Genomic DNA, 23703 nt, shown 5'->3' on the forward strand with positions numbered 1-23703 from the left:
CCGCTGCGGCTCAAGAGTAAGAGCTGGGATTGGAGTTTCAGGCTCTTTCGGTTTCACAAGAAGGGGGTGGTATCGGGAAGACTTCGAGTTTTACACAGGTTGGAAACATTAAGGACAGATGTTTGAAGGAGACGCCGGACAAAAAAAATACAGATTTAGGGGTTAACCACATGGAAACAGGAACTGAAGGTGTGGGCCTGAACTAGACCCTAGGAGACCTTAGACAAGGCTACGGGCGACACCCTGAGTACACGCTGTGTTTAAAGGGTAGGAAGAGGAACGACAAACTGAGAAAGCGCGGGCGGGAGGCCCAGGACCCGGACGGCACCTCCATGCCAAGGTCCAGGGAGACGACTGTCGAGAAGATGGGGTGGTGAGGAATAAATCAGAAAGGAAGGGAGGAGAGCTCGAGAAAGAGCTCCATGTCTGCGCTTCCTTTTACCTTCCACCTGAGCATCCTGTCTCTTTCTCAGAATTATATTACTCAGTCCTCAAAGATGGCAGTAACTCGCTCACCAAATCACCTCTGAGATGACTCTCATTTTGAATTCACTGCGTGTCCTTGGAAAGAATACTGGCTTGAAATGGGTTGCCCCAAAATAGTTACTGTCACATATTAAATCTATTCACTTTTCCTATCATGTAAACTGGCACTACACACAAAACAGGTTTTTAATTATTCCGTGGCAGAAATGAAAACGAAATTTAAAAAGTAAATACAAAACATGCTATTCTCTATGCCTTTTAACACCACCTTTAAAGAGCACTATGCTCTCAAACTCCTGACCATTTCTCTACCTTTTACCGTTTACATTCATTGGTATGCTAAATGGCAGCTACATTTCATTCGGGTATGTTAAGAGAATAACATCACTTGCAAACCTCCCCTCCCCCCAAAATATTCTAAGAATACATGACTTACCGTTTTCCTAAAATATTTCATATTTCCACTTCATGTTCATTGTCTAACTAACATATTGGTTTAAAAGTATGGCTTTTTAAACTTTAGAGTGCCTCTGAAGTACCTAGATAAAAATTCAGATTCTAGAGAGCCCATGGAAATTTTAATTCAATAAAACTGGTGCGGGGTTGAGGAATCTGCATTTTTAACACGTACCCAAGTGACTGTGATTCTAAAGGCCAATAAATACCTATTTTATCAGTCATTCTTGTTTTATCAGATGAACTTTTTAAACAACTACATAAGATCCTCAAAATCATCTAAACAGACCCATTTTTCAGGTCTCTTGGAGAAAACAGATAAAAAAGCTACCTCAGTCCAGCTCACCATCCTACTCTCCCTAAAGACCAATAGATGCATCACATCTGCAAAACGACCTTGTACCTTCTGAATCCTTGAGAGGGGGAAGGGAGAGGGAGATAAGAACATCGTTGAAAAGCTGCAGGAGCAAGATCAAGGCAGAAGGCCAAGCTCCGAAATGATGGACAGCATTTTCTATACGACTGCCTCAAAACGGTGAGAAGAGGGGACGCTGGGGTTCCTTTCACAAGAGAGAATATTGGAAGAGTAAGCGATTCACAAGGAAATTTCATAAGCATATGAATTACTGTTGCAATGCTTTCAATCAAAAGCCTAGTGCTGTAGGTAAAACAAATCAGACTGCTTACTAGAGTAGATAGCTGACCTAAATAGTCATGTTTTTAAAGAAAGTAAACATGGTAAAGAGTCATTTTCACATTTGCCTAGTGAAGATAATGTTACTATTATTGTTATTATTACTGTGGCAATGATCCATAAAGAACAACGCCAATAATGCGGGGATTTTCCTCAGTTCTGTAAAGCCTGAGTGCAGAGAACGACAGGCCTCAGCGCCGACCACTCTGCAGGCCAACGCCTGGGCTGCTGTGAGGACCCTCAGACAGGACATCGCCTTTCGTGCCCAGACCAAGACAGTGAAACACAACAATACGTTTTCCACCTGCAGCATAGAATGCTGGCACTGCCAGCCAGCCAGCAAATTCAGTTACAGCAGTGTCGCCAACTGTGTGCGAAAATTACCTACGTTATTGTACCGTGTCCTCACAAAAGTATTTGACAGCACATACGACAGAGTTTTCCTTATCCTGGCAGAGCCTAGCAGCCAAATGGAACAGCTCTTAGCAGCCACACTAGCCACACCATTCCTCACACACAAAGTTTGTTTCAAAAGTTTTGTTTTTTAATCACAAGGAAAATGAAAAACCTAAAATGCTAAATCTGGTGATAAATCTGGCTCAGCACAATCAAAACAAAAATTAAAATTTTAAGTGCACCAAAAATAGCAAAACTTAAATTTTAGCTAGAAGCTCACTATACTCAAGCCAGTTGACAGCTTATTCAATTGTGAAGGAAAAAAATAACTATAAACCTGTACAAAATCTAAAAATATATCACCATAGAATATTTCTATGAGGCAAAGTAGTATTTGGATTGGGGATTTGATCTTTTTTTTATTTTTTTTTTAACCCACTGGAAAAGAAACACACATCCCATTACCTATAAGTCTACTGACTTATACATTTGAATTTTACACCTATTTAAAGCAAGCAGCATGTGGCTGCAGAAGATGACCTGTTGTCTTGTGTGTTAGCAGAACTGTTTGCATGAAGCTGCATCTTCACCCGAGTTAATGTATCGATGAAGAACAAGGCTATCACTGGGAGCTTAGGGAGCACCCTGGGCTCTTTCTTGGGCAATTCAAGTCCTATGTATTGAGAAAAAGATGCTAAGTAAATCAATACATCTTGAATAAACACTGGAAAGAAACCTTGAAGAAAGCCAATTCTGTAGCAAGCCGAATACTTTAATGCTGGCTACACCTTAACCTGATAAACGAAAACAGGCTGGAACACACTGGTAAGTCTTGCAACGAGCATGTGTCTTAGGTTGAAAGTGTTTGCAATTGATAAGGAAAAGCCGCCTCTCTGACCATAATCCTCTAATACACACCTTTGAGCCTCTCAATTTCTCTCCAGGAGTCAGCTCTCAAAAGCACAGGTGTGTAAGATCGTGATATAAACTCTCCCTACCCCTCCAAGACCTAGTCATTTTGATGGAACCATCCAAACCAATTTCTGCAGACAGGTTAACACTACAGGTTATTAAATGAGCCTATCCTGATTTGAAACCCAACTCCACCATTAATAGTTGTTATCTTGGGCAAATTTATTAAACAACTGCTAAAACTCCATTTCCTCATCTATAAAATGCCAATTATTGTTCCTACCCCAGCATTCTGATTAATCCTACCCCAGTTATTTAGTGAAAACAGTTATGTAAACAGTTGCAGCAAAACGCAAACTCACATGAAGTCCACGCTCTGTAAGTATTAGCTATTGAGATCAAGTTCTAGAGTCGCTGTTATTCAAGAAACTTTTGATTTTGATACAATTTTTCAAACTTGTAGCAAAGATGGAATAATAGTACAGGAACTTCCACATACCCATATTTATCATCTGTTTCCACGTTGCCCCCATATTATTTTTCCCTTAGAGTCACTTTTAAGTGAAAATAAAATGAGAGTTATCTACACTCCATCTCGTTCATTTTCATGCCAATCTAGATAGCAGGAGAATTCCAAGGAAGCTACTCAAACTCTTACCTTTCCAGAGGAAGGGAGCCTTCTCATTTTCTAGTTTCTACTCATATCTCAGACTCTGGCCCCAAAGCTACTCTCATTTTAGATTCCATTTTCTCACTTCCTCGCAATAAAACAAAATTTGGTAAGAAAAGACTGAATCGAGTGTTCAGAGATTTGAGGACCTACGGTTACCAATTTTGAGAACACCTGAACCCCTCTGGTCTATACTGAAAAGTTCCAATATTGCAGAGCTGGTTAAATATGCCCCACCACTGATCATCTGAGATAACATCAACATCACCCACCACTTCTAGAGAATTGCAGGTTTAGGGAAAAGAAAGAATGACTGACTAATTCACTAGCCAGACAATCATAATTCGGTTAACAGATGAGCACCTTTATAGCTAGAAAAGAAGAAATGCTCCCACAAATTTGTCATTTTCAGTACTTGGGATATCTGAATCACCACTGTGGAACCAAAGAGAGGATAAGGTAAAGAACTTTTGGGGTTATACACCTGAACAAAGACATGTATAGATATTCATTTTGATGTTTACTCTTGAGGAAAATGAAACTCACATAGTCAATCACCATTGCAGGCCACGTGTTCTCTTCTAGTTATAATCCAAGATTATAGAATCTTTTAAAATTAAAAATCGAGATACATGGTTTCATGAGTTCAATGATTAAGCGTGAGCTCACAATAACAACTACTCAGCAAACACACCAGATGCTGTACCAGCGCTTTACGTGGGGTGCCTCGCTTCAGCTCCCGCCATTCTAGAGAGTTGATGACATTATTTCCATTTTTACAATTTACTTCCTGAGCTATCTGAAGTCACAACCCAAGTTCTCAACCACCACAGAATAAAACTCCCACGAGAACGATTGTTCTCCTCATCTCCATCAGAGAAGAAAGTAATGAAAGGTGACAGGCACAGTACCAGGTCATCTTACGTACCAAAACATCCCAAAATATATGTCCCCAAAAATACAGTGGGCACAAGCAGAAGAGTAGACAGAAATAACCAGACTGATAAGATACAGCAATAGGATACGACACAGAATTACATGGTGTTGCTGTTGGTATTTCTAATGGACCTTTGCCGATCAACACAGCAGTACCACAAGCCTCAGAGATGGTCTAGGCAGCAAGGTGGCAAGATGGAGACGCACAGAGATTCTGGAGAATGGCCAATCCGGATTCAAATTCCCCCTCCACTGCTTGCTGGAGATGTACGGCCCCGGGCAATGTATCCTCTCAGCCCAAGTCTCCTCGTATATAAACCGTGAATAATAATTCTACCTATGTCCTAAAGTTGTTCTGATAAGTAACTGAAGCAATCCATTAAAACACTCTGCATAATGCCCATCTCACTGGAAATACTCAATAATTGTTAGTCATTACGGTTATTACCGTTATTTTTAATGTGTTATTGCTGTGCTATTTTAGTTGACTGTCCCCAATACACACACCTAATAGAGAAAACAAAGCTTAATTTAAGCTAGATTTTCTAATTTAATCAAGATTTTTTTTTAATTCTCAAGATGAGTCTGCATGATTTTTCTGACAAGATCAATACATTTACAATTGGCCAAAGCGAAATTTCAAGCACAAACAAGGTCAAGTATACAAGAATACAAAATACTGCAACAGAGGTTTTTTAAGTTCACCTTGAAGATCTAGCCTTAACAGTTTCAATATACCGTCGGTCCCATCCATAAGTAATTTCTAGACACATATTCTTTAAAACATATCACCAACCAAGACCTAATTTTGTTGTACAGCTGTGTTCAAATTGATTTTATTATTCACTTACTGCAATGGCGAGCACTGCCTTGGAAACTAAAGGCATGTGTATAATTCTACAAGCGACTTCTCACTATTTGCCTTGTTTGATAGTATGTTAAAGATGATAGTTTTTAGGTGTCTTAAAATAGTCTGAACATTTGCTAATCACGTTTCAGATATCAACAGAACGGATTCCAAAACATTTATGGTTTCTTTCAGAAAAATAAAGGGAACAGCCTGTTTAATTGGATAAAGTAGTCCCCCAACTTGCCACAGAACTAGAGGAAAAATGAATTACTGAAGTACCACATGCCCTTTCTCAGATGTAATGCAAATATGATGTAGAAACCTCTGGCTTTTAAGTAGAGGATGACAGAGAGAGTAAGTGACATGTCAAAACTAACACACGTGTCTAATTCCCTGCCCTTCCCCACACAAAGGCTTGGTGTGGCAACCCAGGCCCAGTGCCTCCTCTGCTCAGTGGCTCTTTGCCTGGACTCGTGCTGATGAAACACATGGAGGAAAACTCCAATCTACGGCCTTGTGGGCCAGTGATGAAAGATGGGGGTGGCGAGCCCCAAATAAACATCCTCTTTATTCTTCCACTAAAGCCCACATCACAGGAACCTGCATACAGCTTTCCATTTAGTATTTAAACCTCTGAGAAGACAATGATTTCTTAAACCATAATACACTGTTGATGAGGCTATACCGGAGAATACAGTTTTAAAGATTTTTGAAAAATGTAAAACTAGAAAGTTGAAATAGTATTAAAGGTAAATTGCCATGGAGTAGTTGGCACAAGCCCATCTGAAGCTAAGTTAACACACAAAGCTTTTCTACTATTCCACCACGTGAGAACATTACTATCCCTGAATTTTAAATTTATCCAAATAATCCCTCAAAATCTCTAGAAGTAAAGTAAACCTGCAGATGAAGCATATTCCTACAACCAACATGAGTCCCTAAATTAATCTGTAAAGCCACACAATCTTTCCTACCCTGAAGGAGACGGGATGGGCCCTGGTAGACTTGACCAAATCACACTGGCCTCCAGAAGGGCCTATAAGAAACTATGTCAATAAAAGTGCCTTTGATGTAGACCCCCTAACCAAAGACAATGAGTCCCAGGAAGAATTTAGGCACACCAAAATCAAAGCCTAACCTACAACAAAAATAGAGAGATGATATTATTACCTATATAAACTGGCAAGAACAAAAACACAAATGCCTCCTCAAAATATTGTTTCAGGATAAACATCTGGGGTTTTCATAATTTATCTCACAGAACATTAAAGTCAGCCACTTAGAAGATTTACCAGTGCCTCCCATTTACTACTAATCATGTTATATAATCCCTTTTGTAATAAGTTAACAGAGACTTTTAAGATAATTTATATATAAAAGAAGTTTACATATACTCCACAAAAAGTCTGATAAGTATTCTGACTGAGGATGGTATTTTTATCCACAAATATTTAAGTAATGTATTCATTTCTATATTTCTATATAGTCACGTATATCACACTGCAACCAGCTCCTAAAATACAATAACTCCCTCCAATGAGAGCACAGTGGGATCCACTAGCTATCTATTGGGAACCCAAGGACCTTGTCCCAATACATAACTAGCTACAGAAAGCGGTTCCAGAATGCGGAGATATAAAAGAACAAAATGTGGCAGTATGCTTACCATAGGATTCTATCATGAGCCAACTCACACAAAGTGCTACATAGTAGGCAAGTAACAAGCCGCGTGCTACATATAAGGCAAGTAAGGAACAAAGTGTCACACATTAAACAAGTAACAAAGGTTCTCTCCTCTCTCCCATTTCAACGACCGCCCCCACCAGAAATCCTTGGTGGGTTCACCATATACCAACATCTTTTGGGGGAAGCGAGAAAATTATTTTGGAAAGTTTTGGAATGCCACTAGCAATGTAAAACAGGCTGCAACAATGGTATCATAGTCCACTACTGGCTACATCAGTCAAATGCTACAAGAATTCGTAAACTTTCTCCTCAAATCTGGTCCTCCTCAGGAGCTCCCTGCCTCCATGAATAGACAGCATCACCAATCAGTGAGCCAAGCAAGAAACACACTACAAACCTACGTTCCCTGACGCTTTCCTCTCCTGGGAACAAATCAGTGCTCAAATCCTATTCATTGAGTCCCCTACATATTTCTCAAATCTGTCCATTTTTCTCCATCCCCATGGCCACCGATCTAGTTCAAACCATTATTTCCCCATCTCATGGACCACAACAATAGCAGGCAGGATGCTGTTCCCACCTATTCTCCTTCCTCTGCCCCACCTACCAATTCAATCTTCAAAACACAAGTTTACTCATGTCAAGCTCTGTTTAACACTCATCAGTGGCTCTGCTGCTTTTTAAAACATCCCAAATTCCAATTCTGTAAGCCCTGCCCAAGCTGGCCTCCGCCTGCCTCTCATCTAGCTGCTCAGTAGACCTCAAACACACTGCCTCCCTCCAGGTTGGCTACTGCTGTGCCCTTCTTCTACCATCATTTAGATGACAGTGCAAAAGCCACTTCCTAAGAGGCAATGTCCTACACAGTTGGTTGAATCCCCATGTCTCTCACTCCTGGTGTCTGCTGCATAGCACTTATGATACTGCAGTGGCTCTATTTACTTTTTGTATGGGCCTGCCATGTCTTTTCATGGTACCGCTGTATCCCTAAATTATAATGCCTAGCACCTTTCAGGAGACAGGTACCAAATAAAAATCTAAAATTATAAACAAGAAAACAGATGGAACAGGAAAATGGATCACAGTCCAGGGTCACCTGCCACCAGAACCAAGTCTGACAACTATAGCAACAGTGCAAGGCTAAAAGGGCCACTAAAGAAAGTGTCTCTGATTCCACTTTGGCCTAAGCAAACAAGTCCAAGAACCAATCAGCTTTTCACCACCAAGTTCTGCTTCTTCATAACTATTGTGCATTTTTTTTTCTTTTTAAAAACATAGTCTTTAATTTTCAAAACAAAAACAATGCAGAACCCTCCAAAAGTACTCCACTGAGAAAACAATCATGTTTACAGTCACATAATATTAGGTAAAAGGTACAGGAATGTAGTTATGGTAATGAATACATGCTTCTAAAATGAAAACAGTAATCAAATCTTGGAATAATTATCTCTGCATTTTTCTAGATGAATAATCATAGTATCATCCCCCACCCCCCAAAAAAGCTCCAAACCATTAAATAGTAGAGGTAAATTGTTAGCTTAAGAATACCTTTAACAGCTATGTTAGCATATGCTGTAAGATTTTTAACCCAAAAGATACTTTTGAGTGAGAACATGAGAGAGAGAGCTAAAGCCAGCTCAAACATCCTACAAAGACAAGCCCAGAGCCTGCCCAGCACCATGCTAGGCACCAGGAAGACAGCTGTGACCAAGACACCTCTGCAATAACTAGGTGGCCAGCCAGAGGCAACTCATTTAATTAATCTCTCTGGGCTTTAGTCTCTTACTCTGTAAAATGAGAAAGTTAGACTGGCTCTCTAAGGTCCTCGTGCTCTAAATATCCCAAGATTCACTAATGATTGTAAGATAAATTTCTACTTAATATCATTATGATTTCCTGCTCCTATTTGTTAGTTTTGTCATACAGATATGATTTCATTTAAGATCTTTAATGTTGATAAAAGTAAAATAATAAAAGAGCAGTAGTGGTGTTTTTAATTACCTTCCCAGCTCTTAACTACCACCATAATCGGCTATGGACTTCTGCCATAATTGCAACCTGACCTGGGTAACACCCAAATTAAAATAAGTCATTACATCTTCATATACTTGGAGAAAAAATAAGTGATTATTTACTTCCAATTTCTCTTATATTTTAACATCATCATCTTTGAATGTTATTTTTTTGAAAACTAAGACAGAAATAATAACATTTTCTAGAGAAAAAAAGGAATTTTGATCTCCCAAACTTTTAAAGCCATAATGGCTTTAGAAACCTGATAAAATATAATACTAAAATCTGAATTTCTAATGACATAAAAACAATAGCTTTGAAAAAGGATAACCCAATGTGTCCATGTGTATGAACAAGACAGAGTCACACAGGGCCAATAAGTTCCTGATATCACCAAATTCTGCATCTTTTTTAGTGAATTTAGTTATGTGACCCACATCTATTTTCATGCTTATTTGTTTACATCTAGAAAGCATTTCAACACTGGAAGTGAATCACTTCATTACAAAGCTAAAGTTTTAAAGGCCATTTTTTGTAGTCACACTTTTTGCTCAGCCCTGACTAAGCATTTTGATTCTTGCAATGCCTTATTTATAGATGTTTATAAGATGACCATGGTGTCTGCTATCAAACCCAAAAGGCCATATACAGATAATAAAGGATAAAAGGTAACTACTACCTGCAAAGTTAATCTTAAATTAACCGTGTGCTACCTGCAGGACACTCAGTCCTACTGGACGGGAAACTCTCTGAGGGGAGAGCTGCCTCTCCATCGAAGGCTTACACGCTGAAAGCTTGCCAACAGTTGCTGGATCAAAAGTAACTCAATAGATGTGACTGCATGGCAAGCAACCTTTCTTAAGCACAGGGAATAAAGCGAGGTAAGCTTAAGTTTGAAATAAAAACTCTAAGCTTGGCACACAGACTGGTTCTTATGCATTACATGGCCTGAACACAGGAGCTCTCGGATTGTGTTCTCTCACAGAAAAAAAAAAAATATTCTTTTCCTTTCGACCTAACTGCTTAAAAACTATACTGTAAATAATACATTATTGACTAGGTCTGTATGAAGCAAAAGTTGTAACATTTCTTTGATACAGTATGTAAAAATACTCATGTATTCATTTTAACTCAATGATACGGTATGTAAAAATACTCATGTATTCATTTTAACTCAATAAAAGTAACACTTTAATGAAAAAAGTTCTGGAATTGGTCCTATAAATCGAACTGATTAAAAACCAGATCAAGTACAGGTGAATCTACGAAAGTACTATTTTAAAACTAAGTTACTATAGACATCATTTTAAACTTGACTTCTGTATTTTCATCTTGAAAATGTGTAATTTTTCCTCAAAAGAAAAAAATAATATTTGAGTTTTAACCACCACAACCATTACCTATAAACACCCTAATTCATTTCTCTGCTCTGATTTGTGTTCACAGAAATTTTTAAAATTAATTTAGAAATAAATCCATTGAGTATACCTATGTTACTAGAGTTTGGAATTCACATACCAGTCTTTTATTATTACTCATTTCTTATCTAGAAACTCATTTGATTCTTGAAAAACCTAGAATAGAATTCATCAAGCTTCAACTTACTAGCTTGCACAGAGGGAGAAAAAAACAGAAAATATCGAGAAATAAAGGATATAGTCCATAGTGCTGGAAAACAATCTTTGAGTGTCCTAGTAAGGAAATTCACCTGTTAAAGCCTTACAAAGATCCATTATGTTCCTTTATCAGGTTACCAAAAGGGGGGGAATGCCATATTTTGACTATTTGGCAAAATAAGAAAATTTCATTCCTAAAATTTGCTGCAAGCTCCTTTCCATTTCCAAGTTGTTTACTTTGCAACTTTTCTCTACAGTACGTAGTGGTTTTTTTTTTTTCAGGGAAAATAAACTTTCCTTGAGCAAATCTGAAAGACATAAAATGTCTCCTACTTATTATCACCTAGAAAGGCAAATCGAGTTGTGCTCCGTGCCCCAAGCATCTAGCTTTCAGCCTCTTTATTATCATTGTCAATGAATGGGCCCCAGTCAAATGAAAGCTGCCATTTTAGGGTAAAGACTGGAGGGCTTCTGTTGTGCAACAGCAAGACAAAAACACTCCGCGACAGATGTACTCTGGGGGCTGGGAGACGGATTCAACTTCATAAAATCACTGCTCGAGTTATTTCTGAAATAAGAATGATCAAGTATTTACACATTACTACAATTTAAATGGAATTATAACTGGGATAAATCAGGTTTGCATGCTGGTAATATCACAGTCACTAAGATTTTTTTTTTTAATGGTTAGATCTGTGAGGAAATAAGAAGTTTTTCTTCTATTTGATTATTACGTATAGTGAGTACTTTCCCCTCCCCTTATTGAGAGAATTGGGGAGAAATACACTCAACCGCTTTGAAAGGTACTGCCCATTGCAAAGACAGCTTAAATTAACATTTTTAAATAATAAAAATCAGGGCCTTCACATAATCCTTGAAAAATAAATTAAAATATTTAATACACCTCAGAAATCAAGCCCAGAAGATCGGCGTATTTCACGATAAGTTATTTAAATGGATTGCTACATAATATACAATGGTAAACTAAAAAGTATACTTAGCAAGTGGAGAGCTAGATAGTGTATCTAATTCTAGCAATTCAAAAGGAAACTCTCCATGTGGGTTGCTACTTTTCTTTTGTCCATTGTCTGTTCAGAAGAGGGGGGGAAAAAACTAGTTTAAAATCGAGGCGTGAACAGTCTCCAAAAGTGACCTCCGGGAAAACCGTCTGATCCATAGCAGGAGCACTCCCCGCGCCGCCCGCGCTACGGGGGCGCTCACAAAGCGGGCGGCCGGCCGGGAGTTTGGGGTGCGCTCCCACGGCGCGGGGCTCCTCGAGGCAGAGCCATCCGGAGAAAGGCGGCTCGGTAATGATGGCTGCTCGGGGCCGGCGGCTCCTTCCCCGGAGCCTCCCGCCCCCACCCCGGCCCGGGATCCGCCGCCCTCCCCCCGCCCCTGGGCTGCCCCGGCCCCGCGCGGACGCCGACGCCCCGCACGGGAGCCCACGGGGTGCCTGCGCCCCCGCACCCCCGGCGAGCCCAGTCCCTGGTGCGAACCAAACAAACAACGCGTCCCCCACCGCCCTCCTTCCTCTCCCCGCTGACCGCTTGGCCTCCAGCCACCTCCGCCGTTCACGCTCCGTACCGCGGATCTTTGCGGGGGCAGAGCGCACCCGGGTCACCTCGGGGGCCACCTGGTGACCCCCCCCGGGGGATCGGGGGATGGGGAAAGCAGAGTTGGCTTCGGGTGGTTAGAGTCGCTATTATTCAGCCACCGCCGCCGCCGTTGGCCCGGCCAGCTCGGAAAGGTGGGGTCCCCTCCTCATCGCGCCTCCCCGCGCTCGCCCCGGCCCCGCTCCCTTTCTTCTCCTCCTCGCGCACTTGGAAGCCGCCGGGGAGCCCCGGGAACCCCCGGCCCCGGGCTCGCAACTCCGCGCCCCCGGCCGGCACGGGCTGGGCTCCCGACGCCCCCCAGCGCCGCGTGTTCGCGCCGCCCGCGCCCCACGCGGAGCCCCGCGCACTTTCCCCGCCGCCGACCCACCTCGCCTGGTGGCCGTCCCCGGCGGGCCGGCGCCGCCGCGCCAGGACCGACGCACTTTGTTCGCGCCGGTGCGGCCGCCGCTCCCGGCGAGCGCGGCGTGGTCGGTCCGGAGCGGGGGGCGGGGGCGGGGGGCGGGGGTCGCCGCCGTCCCCGAGCCGCCGCCGCTCAGCCGCCCCGCGCCCGCGCGCCCATCGCCCACTCGCACTTGAGTTGGAGCCCAACTTTTCCTCCTTCCTTTTTCTTTCGAATGGAGCCGGCAACTCGTGCTCGGCGCCGGCGGGAGGAAACGCGCTCGCGCTCCCCCGCGCGCAGACACGCTCCCTCCTGTCCCCCGTCCCCCCCCCACGCCGGCAGCACAACAAAAAGCCATTTACATGCGAGGAAGTGACCCTCGGCCGGACCGCGCGCCCCCGCCGCCGCCGCCGGCCCCGCGGACGCAGGCAAAGTTGGGGCGCCGGGCGGCTCTCGGGGCGTGGGTTCGGGCCCCGCGGACGGCGACGCCGGCGACAGGGCACGGGTGGCACCGCGCTCCGGCGCCCGCCGCGGCCCCCGCCGCCCTCGCCCCGCGCCCCGCACACGCCCAACTCCTCGCTCCCAACTCCTCGCGCGGCCCCGGCCCCGGCCCCGGCCCGGAGCGATTTCCTGCCGCCGCCGCCCCTCCCGCGGGCGCCCGGCGAACTCTCGCGCTCACCGGGTCGGTCGGGCGGGCTCCTCCGCTGCCCTGCGCCGAAGGGGACGCGAAGCGCCGAGCGGGCTCCGGACTCGGCTGGGCGGCCGCGGCCGGGGGGCTGAATCCACGGGCGCGGAGTTGGCCGGGGGCGGACGGGGCTCTGGCGAGTTTCAGGGTCTCCAGGTCCCCGGGCCGCCTGCTCAGCGGCGCTCCTTTGTGTAATTTCACTCGATTCAAGTTTAATCCGATAGTTCCCGAGCACGAGCGCGTCCGCACTACCACGGCTCAACCCCCGCGCCGCCGCCGCCGCCGCCGCCGCCGCCGCCACTGCCGCCGCCGCCGCCGCCGCCGCCGCCGCCGCGGCCCTAGCACGCCAGCGCCTGCGCGCGCCCGGCACGCCGCGCGCGCCCGAGGCCGCGGGGCCGCGCGCGCCCGCCGCCGGCTCCCTCCGCGCCGCGCCCGCGCCCGCGCCGCGCCCGCGCGCCGCCACCTGACGTCAGGCGCGCCTGGCATAATTTATGCAAGAATTCGGCCGGGGTGGCGGAGGCCGAGGGAGAGGCCGAGAGAAAGGGGGCGGCGCGGGGCCGCGGGGCCGCGGGCGGCGGAGGGCGGGCCGGGCGCCACTTCCCGTCCGCGGGCGGGCGCCGACGCCGCGGGCGGCTCTCCCCGCCGGCCGGTGCGCTGCCGCCGCGCAGCCCGGCTGGCAGGGCTCCTCCGAGCGCTCCGCCGCCGCTCGGCAGCGCCCCGGGCACGGGCCGGAGACGCTGCCACGTTTCCCCGCGCGGCACCTTCCCAGAGGCAGGGTGCGCCGCCCCGGGGCAGGAAGCGGCGGCTCGCAGCCAGCAGCGGTCCTGCGGCCACCGCGAGGGGTTTCCAAGGCTACGCGAACAGCCGCGGCTCGAGGGGTTTGGATGTCCCTTCTGTAATTATCCTCAACTCGAAATTATTTTCCCACATGAAATTATTTAGAATGGACGCATTCCATTTCAAATACATTTATCCTGCCTCTCTACATTGCTTTTCCTGCCTCCTCGTTGACAGGACAGCCAGATCCACTACTAAATCAAAAGTTTAACTAGATGGCATTGATTTTCTTGAATTTGTTGCTATGCCAAAAAAAAGGGAGAGAGCGCGCAGTGGTTATGAAACAAAGAAATAGGTTGTGTGCCCATTATTAAACGTGTCAGGACTAGAACGTTTTAATCATTCTTTGGCAAAAAAAAAAAAAAAAAATAGAGGGGCACTTATATGGTGTTCTAACCCTTATACCCAAGCCTCTTATTCTCTTTCTCCTGTACAGAATGAATATTAAAGCTGGAGAAATCTTTCTTCTTCTAATTTTCCTTTTTAGGAGACAAATCTACAAATATTTATCAAGCACCTTCTATGTACAAAACACTTAGCAATTATAATTCTTTTAAGCTATATACTTTAAGATGATTTTATTAAATTAAAGATTACAATTACTTTTAAATCAAGGAAGAAACATATCAACCAAAGGTATAGTCCTGTACTAGATACGAAATAAAGCGACTTGATAGTATTGGACTCCAGAATAAACTGAGAAAATTACAAACTATGCAAAATGTAGTTTCCCTTCATTCACCACCTGTCATGCTAAGACTAAGTAATCACAATGTTTCTACTTGGACAAAAGAGTAATCGAAGCTATTTTGTTATATAACTACTATAAATATTCAATAACTAAGTTTGATTATCCTAGACTTAATTACTAAGATATTTATTTTCCTAATATTAGTAATAATTTTTTAAATATTTGTTACATTATACTGTCCTTTATTGAAATGCACTGGTTTTGGCTTTCTTGCAGTATAAGTTTGGTGTTTTAAAAGAGGCAAATGATTCATTCAAGAGATTTTGCAGATAAACAGCGGAGATAAGATTGACACTACAGAAAATTCTGACATTAAAATATTGGAAAACACTAAAATCAACTTCTACCTTTTTATAGCCCTGTATCATAAACCAAGAGCCAGAATTCTGTGGTTAGGTTTACATATCCCTCTAGTTTCTCTCTCTCAGTGAAAGCATATGGGGGATGCTTTGGGATGTGTGGATGGGGTGAAGTGTGGAGAAGAGAAGGAGAGAGTGGGTTAAAGACAGGACACAATCTCTGCAAAGAAATCACTAGTACCTGACTATATTGAAGAACATAAAAGTGGCATAAAATGAATTACTATTTTTTATCTTTTACAGTATACTCCACCTCACTGTCAGATGTGCATGTATTTCAAGGCAATTTACAAGCTAAAACAAAATGACATCTACATATAGCGAAAGTATATTAGTTAACCTTAATCAACAAATACTATTAAATAACTATTAGGAGATCCCCCTGTGCCCTTGAATATTTAACTAGAAAGTTAGGACACTTGCCTTTGATATGGAAGTGATAAAATAGCACATCCAAAGGTCAAAGTGGAAATTAACAGCCTTGCAGCCCTCTCTGATTTATTCTCCCTCCTCAATGCCACTGTACTGACAGCCATGATGAAGAAGTCTCTAAGTTTTCAGAAGTGGTGCTGGTGCAGCGCTCGAGGGGCCTTGAAAAGCAGAAAGCTTCACGGCCACCCTTCTGTGCAGCTCTGGCCTACTTAAATCCTAACTCCCAGCCGCGACTACGTTTAGCCTCCCAAGTTTCATCTCCATTTGCTTCACTATTGAAGTTTTCCCAGTGAGAATGATTTGAATTCACAAGCTTTCCCTTTAAGTATGCAAATACCTTAGGGAGAGATAAGGGACTCCTGGTCATTCACAGATGAGTGTAAATTAGTTCAATGGGTTATTTTCCTCCCAACACTTGCTGAGAATAACAGATTTTAAGATTGATTTATTCATTCAACACTGAGTGTCTAAGAGGTTCCAGGCGTCGTTCCAGGAGTTGAAGATACAGTAGTAAACATAGAAGGCCCAAATGCCTGCCCTATCGGAGTTTACACTTCAGTGAGTTGGTAGTTTTGAGTTAGTAAGAGAAAATGGTGACTTGGGGGTCCTTAAGGAACAGGACAGGCCTGAGTTCATTGTAGCCAGAGGGCAGTGGAAAGGTTTTAGAGACCTGAGAGTTGGGCATTAAAGGATAGAGTAGGTGCCAGCAGAAAGCAGTTGAGAGAAATACCAAAGGCAACTTGACGCATTACAAAAGGCTTTTCTAGACCCCATGAAGTGAATGAAAATTCTCTTCCAAGAACTCAAACTAATGCTAACTGACTTACAGTTCAACTACAATACTGCTTAGGCAAATATATGTTTGCCTTTGTTTGGGAGCATTGCCATAATGTATCAACCTATAATACCCCGGGGTGGGGGGAGGGGAGATAATTCACACACTCAAAACAACTGAAAATTACCCTAACTTTAGAGCACCTCCTATTTAAACCAAGGGCCCTATCTGTTCTTCCAAATGTTGTAAACTTAAAAATATTGCATAAATTACACCAATTTCAGTGTTGAGGACAAACTTTGATGCATTTTTTGAAACTCACCTTTTGAAGCCATGTTTAGAACCAATTTGCAAGTCACCGAAAATAACTTTCTTTAGAGCCATGTCTCTTTTTTTTCCACTAAAAACTTTATTATTCTACTTCATTATTTAACATATTTGCATCCAAAGAATTTTGGTGAGCTCCAAATAATACATTTACTTTTAAATGATGAAGACTTACTGCCATTGAAAATATAGACAAAAATAAAGGCGTATATATTTAGAGGGCTATAATTAGAGTCTAAATTCTGAAGAAAGCATGAACTAGAAAAGTCAAAAAGGCATTTCCTGCATCACTGGAATAACAGCATAACTTCCCTCTTTCATAAAGGAAAGAGTCTAGTGGGATGTATATGCTCACCTTCCACATGGAATCACTTGCTCTATGAGCTTTTGCTGGCAACTGTCCAAATTGGTAAGGTCAAGATATCAGTGGAAAAGAAAGCCACTAGGGTCCTGGTTAGGTTACTGTTGGCTCCTAAAGATAGCATGTTTAGCTAAGTTTTAGTAAACATTTTATTGAATGCCTACTGTGTGCCAGATTCTCTATTAGCATTGGAAGACATGGTTAGCTCCTGTTCTCAGGGAGCTCAAGGTTTGTGGCAGCATAGAAGAATGATTCTTGGTACCCGGAACAGCAGAAAAGTTTTCTGAGAAAGGAGACTTCAGCCAGGTCTTCAGTAGGCACAGGAGTCTTCAAAACAAGGAAGGCGAGAGGCACTCCTGACAGACAAAAAAAGAGGTCGGTGGTTTCAAAGCCTGCTGAGTACAGGTGACTGCAGGTGATTTCATACTGAGTGGAACATAGATGGTGAACCAAGCTTTCTCCTCAGTCTTCTTGGATCCTCCCAGGATGGGTTGGCTGACCTTCATTTGTTTTCCCAAAGGGGCCCATCTCCATCAATACTGGTTTACACTAAATTACGATAAATTCCTTCCTATCTTTTCAGCGGGCTGTGAACTGCATGGGGGCAATGACAGCGCCTTGTCTTTTAGTGCCCCCAGTTGGCACAGAGTCTTCTATATAGAAAGTGCTCCATAGACACAATGCAGATATAAACGGTGTGGTGGGAGGTAGTAGTGCAGAGGAGTAGATAGGGCCAAGGAGAGCTCTAGGTTTTGGAAGGTCATCGAAGAGCTCAGCAAGAGGGTAACAAGTCAGATTTGTACTTAGACCTCTGTGATAAGGTGAAAGATGCAGGAAAATAGGTCTGAGCAGAGAGAAAAGTGAGAAGGACCTCATAAGACAAGAAAAGGGAAGATAGAAAGACATTATTAAATGCTTGTCACATGGGCTGTCATCCCACAGGGAGGACAAGGTAAAACTAAAGAACCACTCCACCCTGTGGTGGAGGAAGGCAGTGCACTCTCTGGGGAGCGTGGAGGCAGTGAGTGGTTCCTTCCTGGCCCCCACCGCCAACCTGGAACTAGCCACTTCACCTATTTCTCCCCTGAGTCTCCATTGATAATATTTTGTGACTTGCTGTCTCGCAACTTATCCTAAGTAATATTCGGCAATACCTTAAGTCTCTCATTGTCTCCGTTTTTAGACTAATAAATGGAAATGTATTGTACTAACTTAACCAATTATAATAAGATGCTTTTATAAAACATTTTAAATGGGACACTATAGTGTCTTATTCAATAGTTATTGAGCACTCTTGCTGTGCATCACACACTGCAAAAATAAAAATAAAGCAATCTCCTGCCCTGGAGGAGCTCTTTGAATTTATTAGGAGTGACAGATATTTAAGCATGTCACTACAATTAAAATATATATATTGCAGTGGTATTAGGGTACGGTGATAGCTCTGAAGAAGGGACGACTAATTTGTTTCTGCCCAGATAGGCAGAGGAGGCTTCACAGAGGATGTGACATTAAAACTGAGTCATCAAGGACTCTGCAGATGGCAAGGGTGGGGAGGGACACCGGGCAGGAGAACTGTCCGAGACATCCATGGCACAGATGGCTAGTGTTGGCACTGTGAGGAATTTGGCTCAGAGCACAAGATACGCAGGGAAAGGGCAGGAAATGAAAATGGAAATATGAGCGGGGCCAGATCTCAAAGAGTTGTTGTATAGCATAGTGAGAAATCTTTACCTTATTCCATAGGCGATGAGGAGATATAAAAGGATTGATCGGGAAAAATATGGATGTGCTGGCTGTGTGGGCCAAACCTCAGGGCAGTGAGATATCGCTGATGGTCAAAACACAAATCGACGAGGCCCTTGACCAGGGGAGCATTCAAGATGCTGGAGACAAATGAACAAATGTGAGAGATGTTTAGGTGATATATTTTTAACATTTAGGGAATGACTGTTGGCAAGTGAATGAAAGGGACGGGTGAAGACTCACTTCTATGTTTCTTCCTTGAATGACTGGTAACTAGTTGCATCATTAACCAAGATAAGGAGTCAGGAATGAGAGCAGTTTGTGGAAGAACACAGGACTTTGATGTGGAAATTTGAGGTGGTCTGTGGAATATTCGAGCGAGATGCCCATTAAGTAAGAGATGAGAACTTAGAAGATCGAGCTGGTCTAGAAATGTAGATGTAAGAATTATGAGGTACGAAGGATACATAAATCTATCAGAATGGATGACATTGCTTGGAAAAACATGCAACGTGAGACAAAAGCAATCTGACAACAGGAATCTTTAAAATACCATATTTTCTGTTATTTATTATGTATATCAAACCAATCCAAAACTTAATGGCTTAAAACCAAAAATTTATTATTTATCTGGTGGGTTGGCTGGGAGTTGAGTTTAGTTAGAAAACCTGGGATAGTTGACTCTCTTTCCCTCCCTCTCTTTCCCCCTCTCTCCTTTTTGGTCAACTTGGTCTTTCATCTTAGTCATCCAGGTGACATGGCAGTCTCTGAAGAGTGTTCCAAGAAAGCAAGCCCCCAAACACGGCCACTTATCGAGCCTCTGCTGGCTTCATGTTTGCTGATGTCCCACTGGCCAAAGCAAGTCACATGGTCAAGAAGTCCGGAATCGATGATGGGAGCAGGGAACTGCGTGACCGCCCAGAGGCGCGATTCCCCGGGGAAACATTACTTATCCTTGTAAAACACATGTTTAAAAACAATCACGGGAGACGTCGAAAGACAATCTTTTGAAGAAAACTCATGAAAATCAACATGAAAGGAAAAATAAGATGTTACGGCAAAAGAGTTTCTAAAAGGGAAGGGGAACAGTGTCAACTGCCACAGAACAAGCAGGCAAGGAACGAAACGTGTTCATTCAATTTGGTTTTGTTAACTTCTTCGGTTTCAAGTGTTGAAGGTAGAAGCTAGATTCTGGCGGCGGAGGTGGGTTGAGAAAGTTAATGGGCGTTAAGGCAGTGTAGACTGTTGGTGTAGACTTCAGACTCTTTAATTAGGCATTTGGTTATGAAACAAAGAGTGATGGGTAGCATCCTGAGGAGAGCGCATAGTCAAGAGAGGGGAGTCACTTGGGGAGTTTGGGGATTTGTTTGCTTATTGTTTGCATTACCTTAGAGTAGGTGACAGAAGCCAGGAGAGGGCGCTGTTAACTCCACAGGAGAGTAAGGCTTATGCGAAGGCGGCCTGATCAAAGGTTGATGGCGAGAGTGACATCTTTTTTTTCCTGAAACCAAAGAAAAGCTGGTGATAAGTTTATAGGTTGGGCTAGAGAGAAATGACAGAATTCATTTATAATAGCTTCTATTTTGCTTCTTGATTTAGGGGTTAATCATCCACTGAGATTGAAATGGTCATGGGAGGTCCAGAGACTCAAGGAGTGTTCAGGTTTTGGAATATTCCCTGTGGGAAAGAAGTAAGCTGCAAAAAAATAAAATAAAATAAAGGACTCTCATTGGGTCTCCTTGAGTCCTGAGATGAGATTCTGGTAGCACCAAATTGTTATGCAACTTTCTTAAGTGATGTTCACCCCTGGGAAAGGGAGTACCAGTGTGAATTGCCAGATTCCCCTTGGGGTAGTCACTGTCTTCTGTGGAGACCCCGAAGAGTCGTTGGGCCTATAGTCAGAGGGACCAGACAAGGTCAGCTGTGTTGTTACCTGGAGCCATGAAATAGCCACAATCATGGGGCTTTTGTTTAAATGGAAGACCTGAGTTGTATGTGGCTATACTATGATATGTAAACATTTCCACCCATCTCGAACCCTTTGCTTTGGAAATAAAAAGTTAGTAACAATAAAGAAATGACTAAACAGGCATCTTCTTCCTTCCACTCCATTAAACCTCTGGAGGGCTAGTTGGCTCATTTGGTTGGATTCCAGGGTTAACAGGGCCCAGGCTTTGGGTGCTGCTTTTGTCCCAGTGATATCAATCGTGTCATTGTCATGTCATGGTGGGACTTAATGTCACCGTTACAAGTTCTCAGACAATTCTAGGCTAAACTATGTGAAACTCAGAGCTGCACTTTGATATGCAAAATGAGGACAGGTCGTCATTTAAGGTTGCCTGATTCCATATCTCATGCATCGGACCTTCTAATACTCTTACAGTTAACTCCGGTGTAGGTTTTAGCCAACAAGTACTGCTAGCACATGCTATTCCAGTCCTCTCCCTACTTGGTCGAAAGATCCACACTAGATATCAGATCTGGTTTTTGCAGACCATGGACACACAGTCCACTTTTGCAGATGAGGAATCAGAGAGTTTGCCCTGTTGTGAATGACAAAGATGGGATTCAAACACTGGTCTTCTAAATCCTGTCCAGCGCTCGCCCCTAAACAGAAACCTAATAACTGCCAAAGGCTACTTGGACCCACTGCGAACTCAACTCCTTTACATCCAATTGTTTACACACCTTTGCTCTAAAGGGAGAGAAGCCATATCGGGCAGACAAGTGTGCGCCCCGATTTTCACAAGACCTTGCCTTAGGCTGTAGCTCAGAATAAGACTGACTTGAGAATTATGCAATCAATTATGATTAATCATTTCGCCTGGTTGGAAAACTGGATGACTTTCCTCCTAACCACTCCACGTTGAAACATGCAGTCCCAGGGACCTGCAGATTCAGTATGTCACTCGGATGGGCGAGAGGGTGGCTCAGTGCTAGCACCTGGTACAGTGCCTGGCACGTGACAAGCACTCGTGGAAGGAGCATTGCATGTAACATGCTGGGATGACTGGATGCAGAAAAGCAAAAGCAGTTTTGAAAAAAATATTCTGTGTACTTGAATCCGAAAGTAGAAACATTCCTACTTTTATCTTAATTTGTATCTTAGCATAACTTCTATGCAAGTAATTACTTTTTAATATATTTATAATGTGTTTATAATATGATCAAGCTGCTACACGGGGGCTGTTCATTTAGAAAGCCAGCAGGAATCCATATGAACCCATCTCCTAAGCGTCTCTCTGAAGGTTCTCCAGCAGGTAGTGCTGCTGCTAACTTCAGTTCACGGGGTGGAGCTTCACGGGATCGAAAAGGCAGAAGCTGACTGGACACACGGTGCACACCAGCCGCTGACGTCCGGGCCCCATCCTCGCAGTGCTGTCGTGGGGCCCTCACAAGCCATTGCCCTGAGTCACTCCTAAGTCGCCTGGGTCTAAAGTCACTTAAGTAAGATTTCACATGTTTTATGTACAGTCTATTAGTTTATTACCTCTCCCAGGGGGAAAAAGATGTAACATTGCCAGACCTGACTCACGAGGATAGGATAGTACGTGTGAACTCAGAGATGGCACAAAGCAAGGCAGTGGAACAAGAATGACTGAAATTTGGGAAATGACACCACATTCTGTAGTGTATGTGTTCCCCTTGCCTCATGCCCTTTTAAATGATGAAATGATTCTTTGTGATAAAATATACGTAATATAAATATACCATTTTAACCATTTTTAAGTGTGCAAGTCTGTGGCGTTAAGTACAGTCACAATGTTACGCGACCATCACCACCATCCATCTCCGGAACTTTTTCATCATCCCAAACAGAAACTGTATCCATTGAACAAAAGTCCCCATACTTCCCTCTCCCAGGCGCTAGTAACCTCTATTCTTTCCATGTCTATCAATTTACCTATTCTAGGTACCTAAGTGGAATCGTACAACATTTGTTCTTTCGTATCTGTTTTATTTCACTTAGCACAATGTTTCCAAAGTGTACTCATGTTGTAGCATATGTCAGAATTTCCTTCATTTTTAAAACTGAATAATATTCCATTATGACTGTGCGTATGTGTGTATGTATGTACATATCTCATACTTTCTTTATCCATTCATCTGTTGATGGAAAAAGGCTGTGTCTACCTTGTAGCTATTATGAACAGTGCTACTAAGAACACTGGTGTAGCCTCATCCTTTTAAAGCCCAGGACTCATTCAACCAAGTTCCTGGCACCTATAACTCCTTCTTTCCTAAGACCAGCTCATGCCAGCTCCCCTCATCCCTTTGCACCCCAACGGCGAAGGCCTCGTCTCCTATAGCAGAACCGAGGCTGGCTTCCTCCTGCACTGCTGTGCTCTCTCCTTAGGGTGGCTCTCTTTGTCCTGCAGCATCCCTGCTCTTGTCTCTAGATGTGTGACCTTGACCCCTCAGCCCTTTTCTTCAGGAGCCGGAGTTTAGTATGCCTGAAGGTCGAGCCTTTCCAAAACATGCTGTAGATAATGCCATGAGCATATTATAACATGGAAGATTTTAGTGGGAGCCAGACGTGGTTGCTATAAGACTTTCTCAAGTTATTCCTAAAATATTTTTATAAAATAGATTTACTTAGTATTTGACTATTTTCTAATAAAAATGGAAAACCAGTAATTTATTAAGCTTTTCCTATGTGGAAGTTGCTCTACTCTGGATTCATGGGGGAATACACTAAATGTAGACATATTCCCTCCATCGC

General features: G+C 43.5%; 1 protein-coding gene across 4 annotated transcripts in view; it reads right to left on the bottom strand.

Moving 5' to 3' along the window:
- The window catches only part of CHD7 (chromodomain helicase DNA binding protein 7), a 172789-nt gene extending 159094 nt beyond the window's left edge, over positions 1 to 13695 (bottom strand). For 3 of the 4 annotated variants that reach the window (XM_016162550.2, XM_016162552.2, XM_016162548.2), the window contains exon 1: positions 13387 to 13695. The gene's annotated coding sequence lies outside the window, so the exon portion shown is untranslated. Of the gene's footprint in view, positions 1 to 12695; positions 12791 to 13386 lie in introns of those variants that run through there. The other variant, XM_036232834.1, reaches the window with a different exon arrangement.
- Positions 13696 to 23703: the final 10008 nt, after the last annotated feature.

This window comes from Rousettus aegyptiacus, unplaced genomic scaffold, assembly GCF_014176215.1.
Source record: "Rousettus aegyptiacus isolate mRouAeg1 unplaced genomic scaffold, mRouAeg1.p scaffold_m13_p_15, whole genome shotgun sequence".
NCBI lineage: Eukaryota > Metazoa > Chordata > Mammalia > Chiroptera > Pteropodidae > Rousettus > Rousettus aegyptiacus.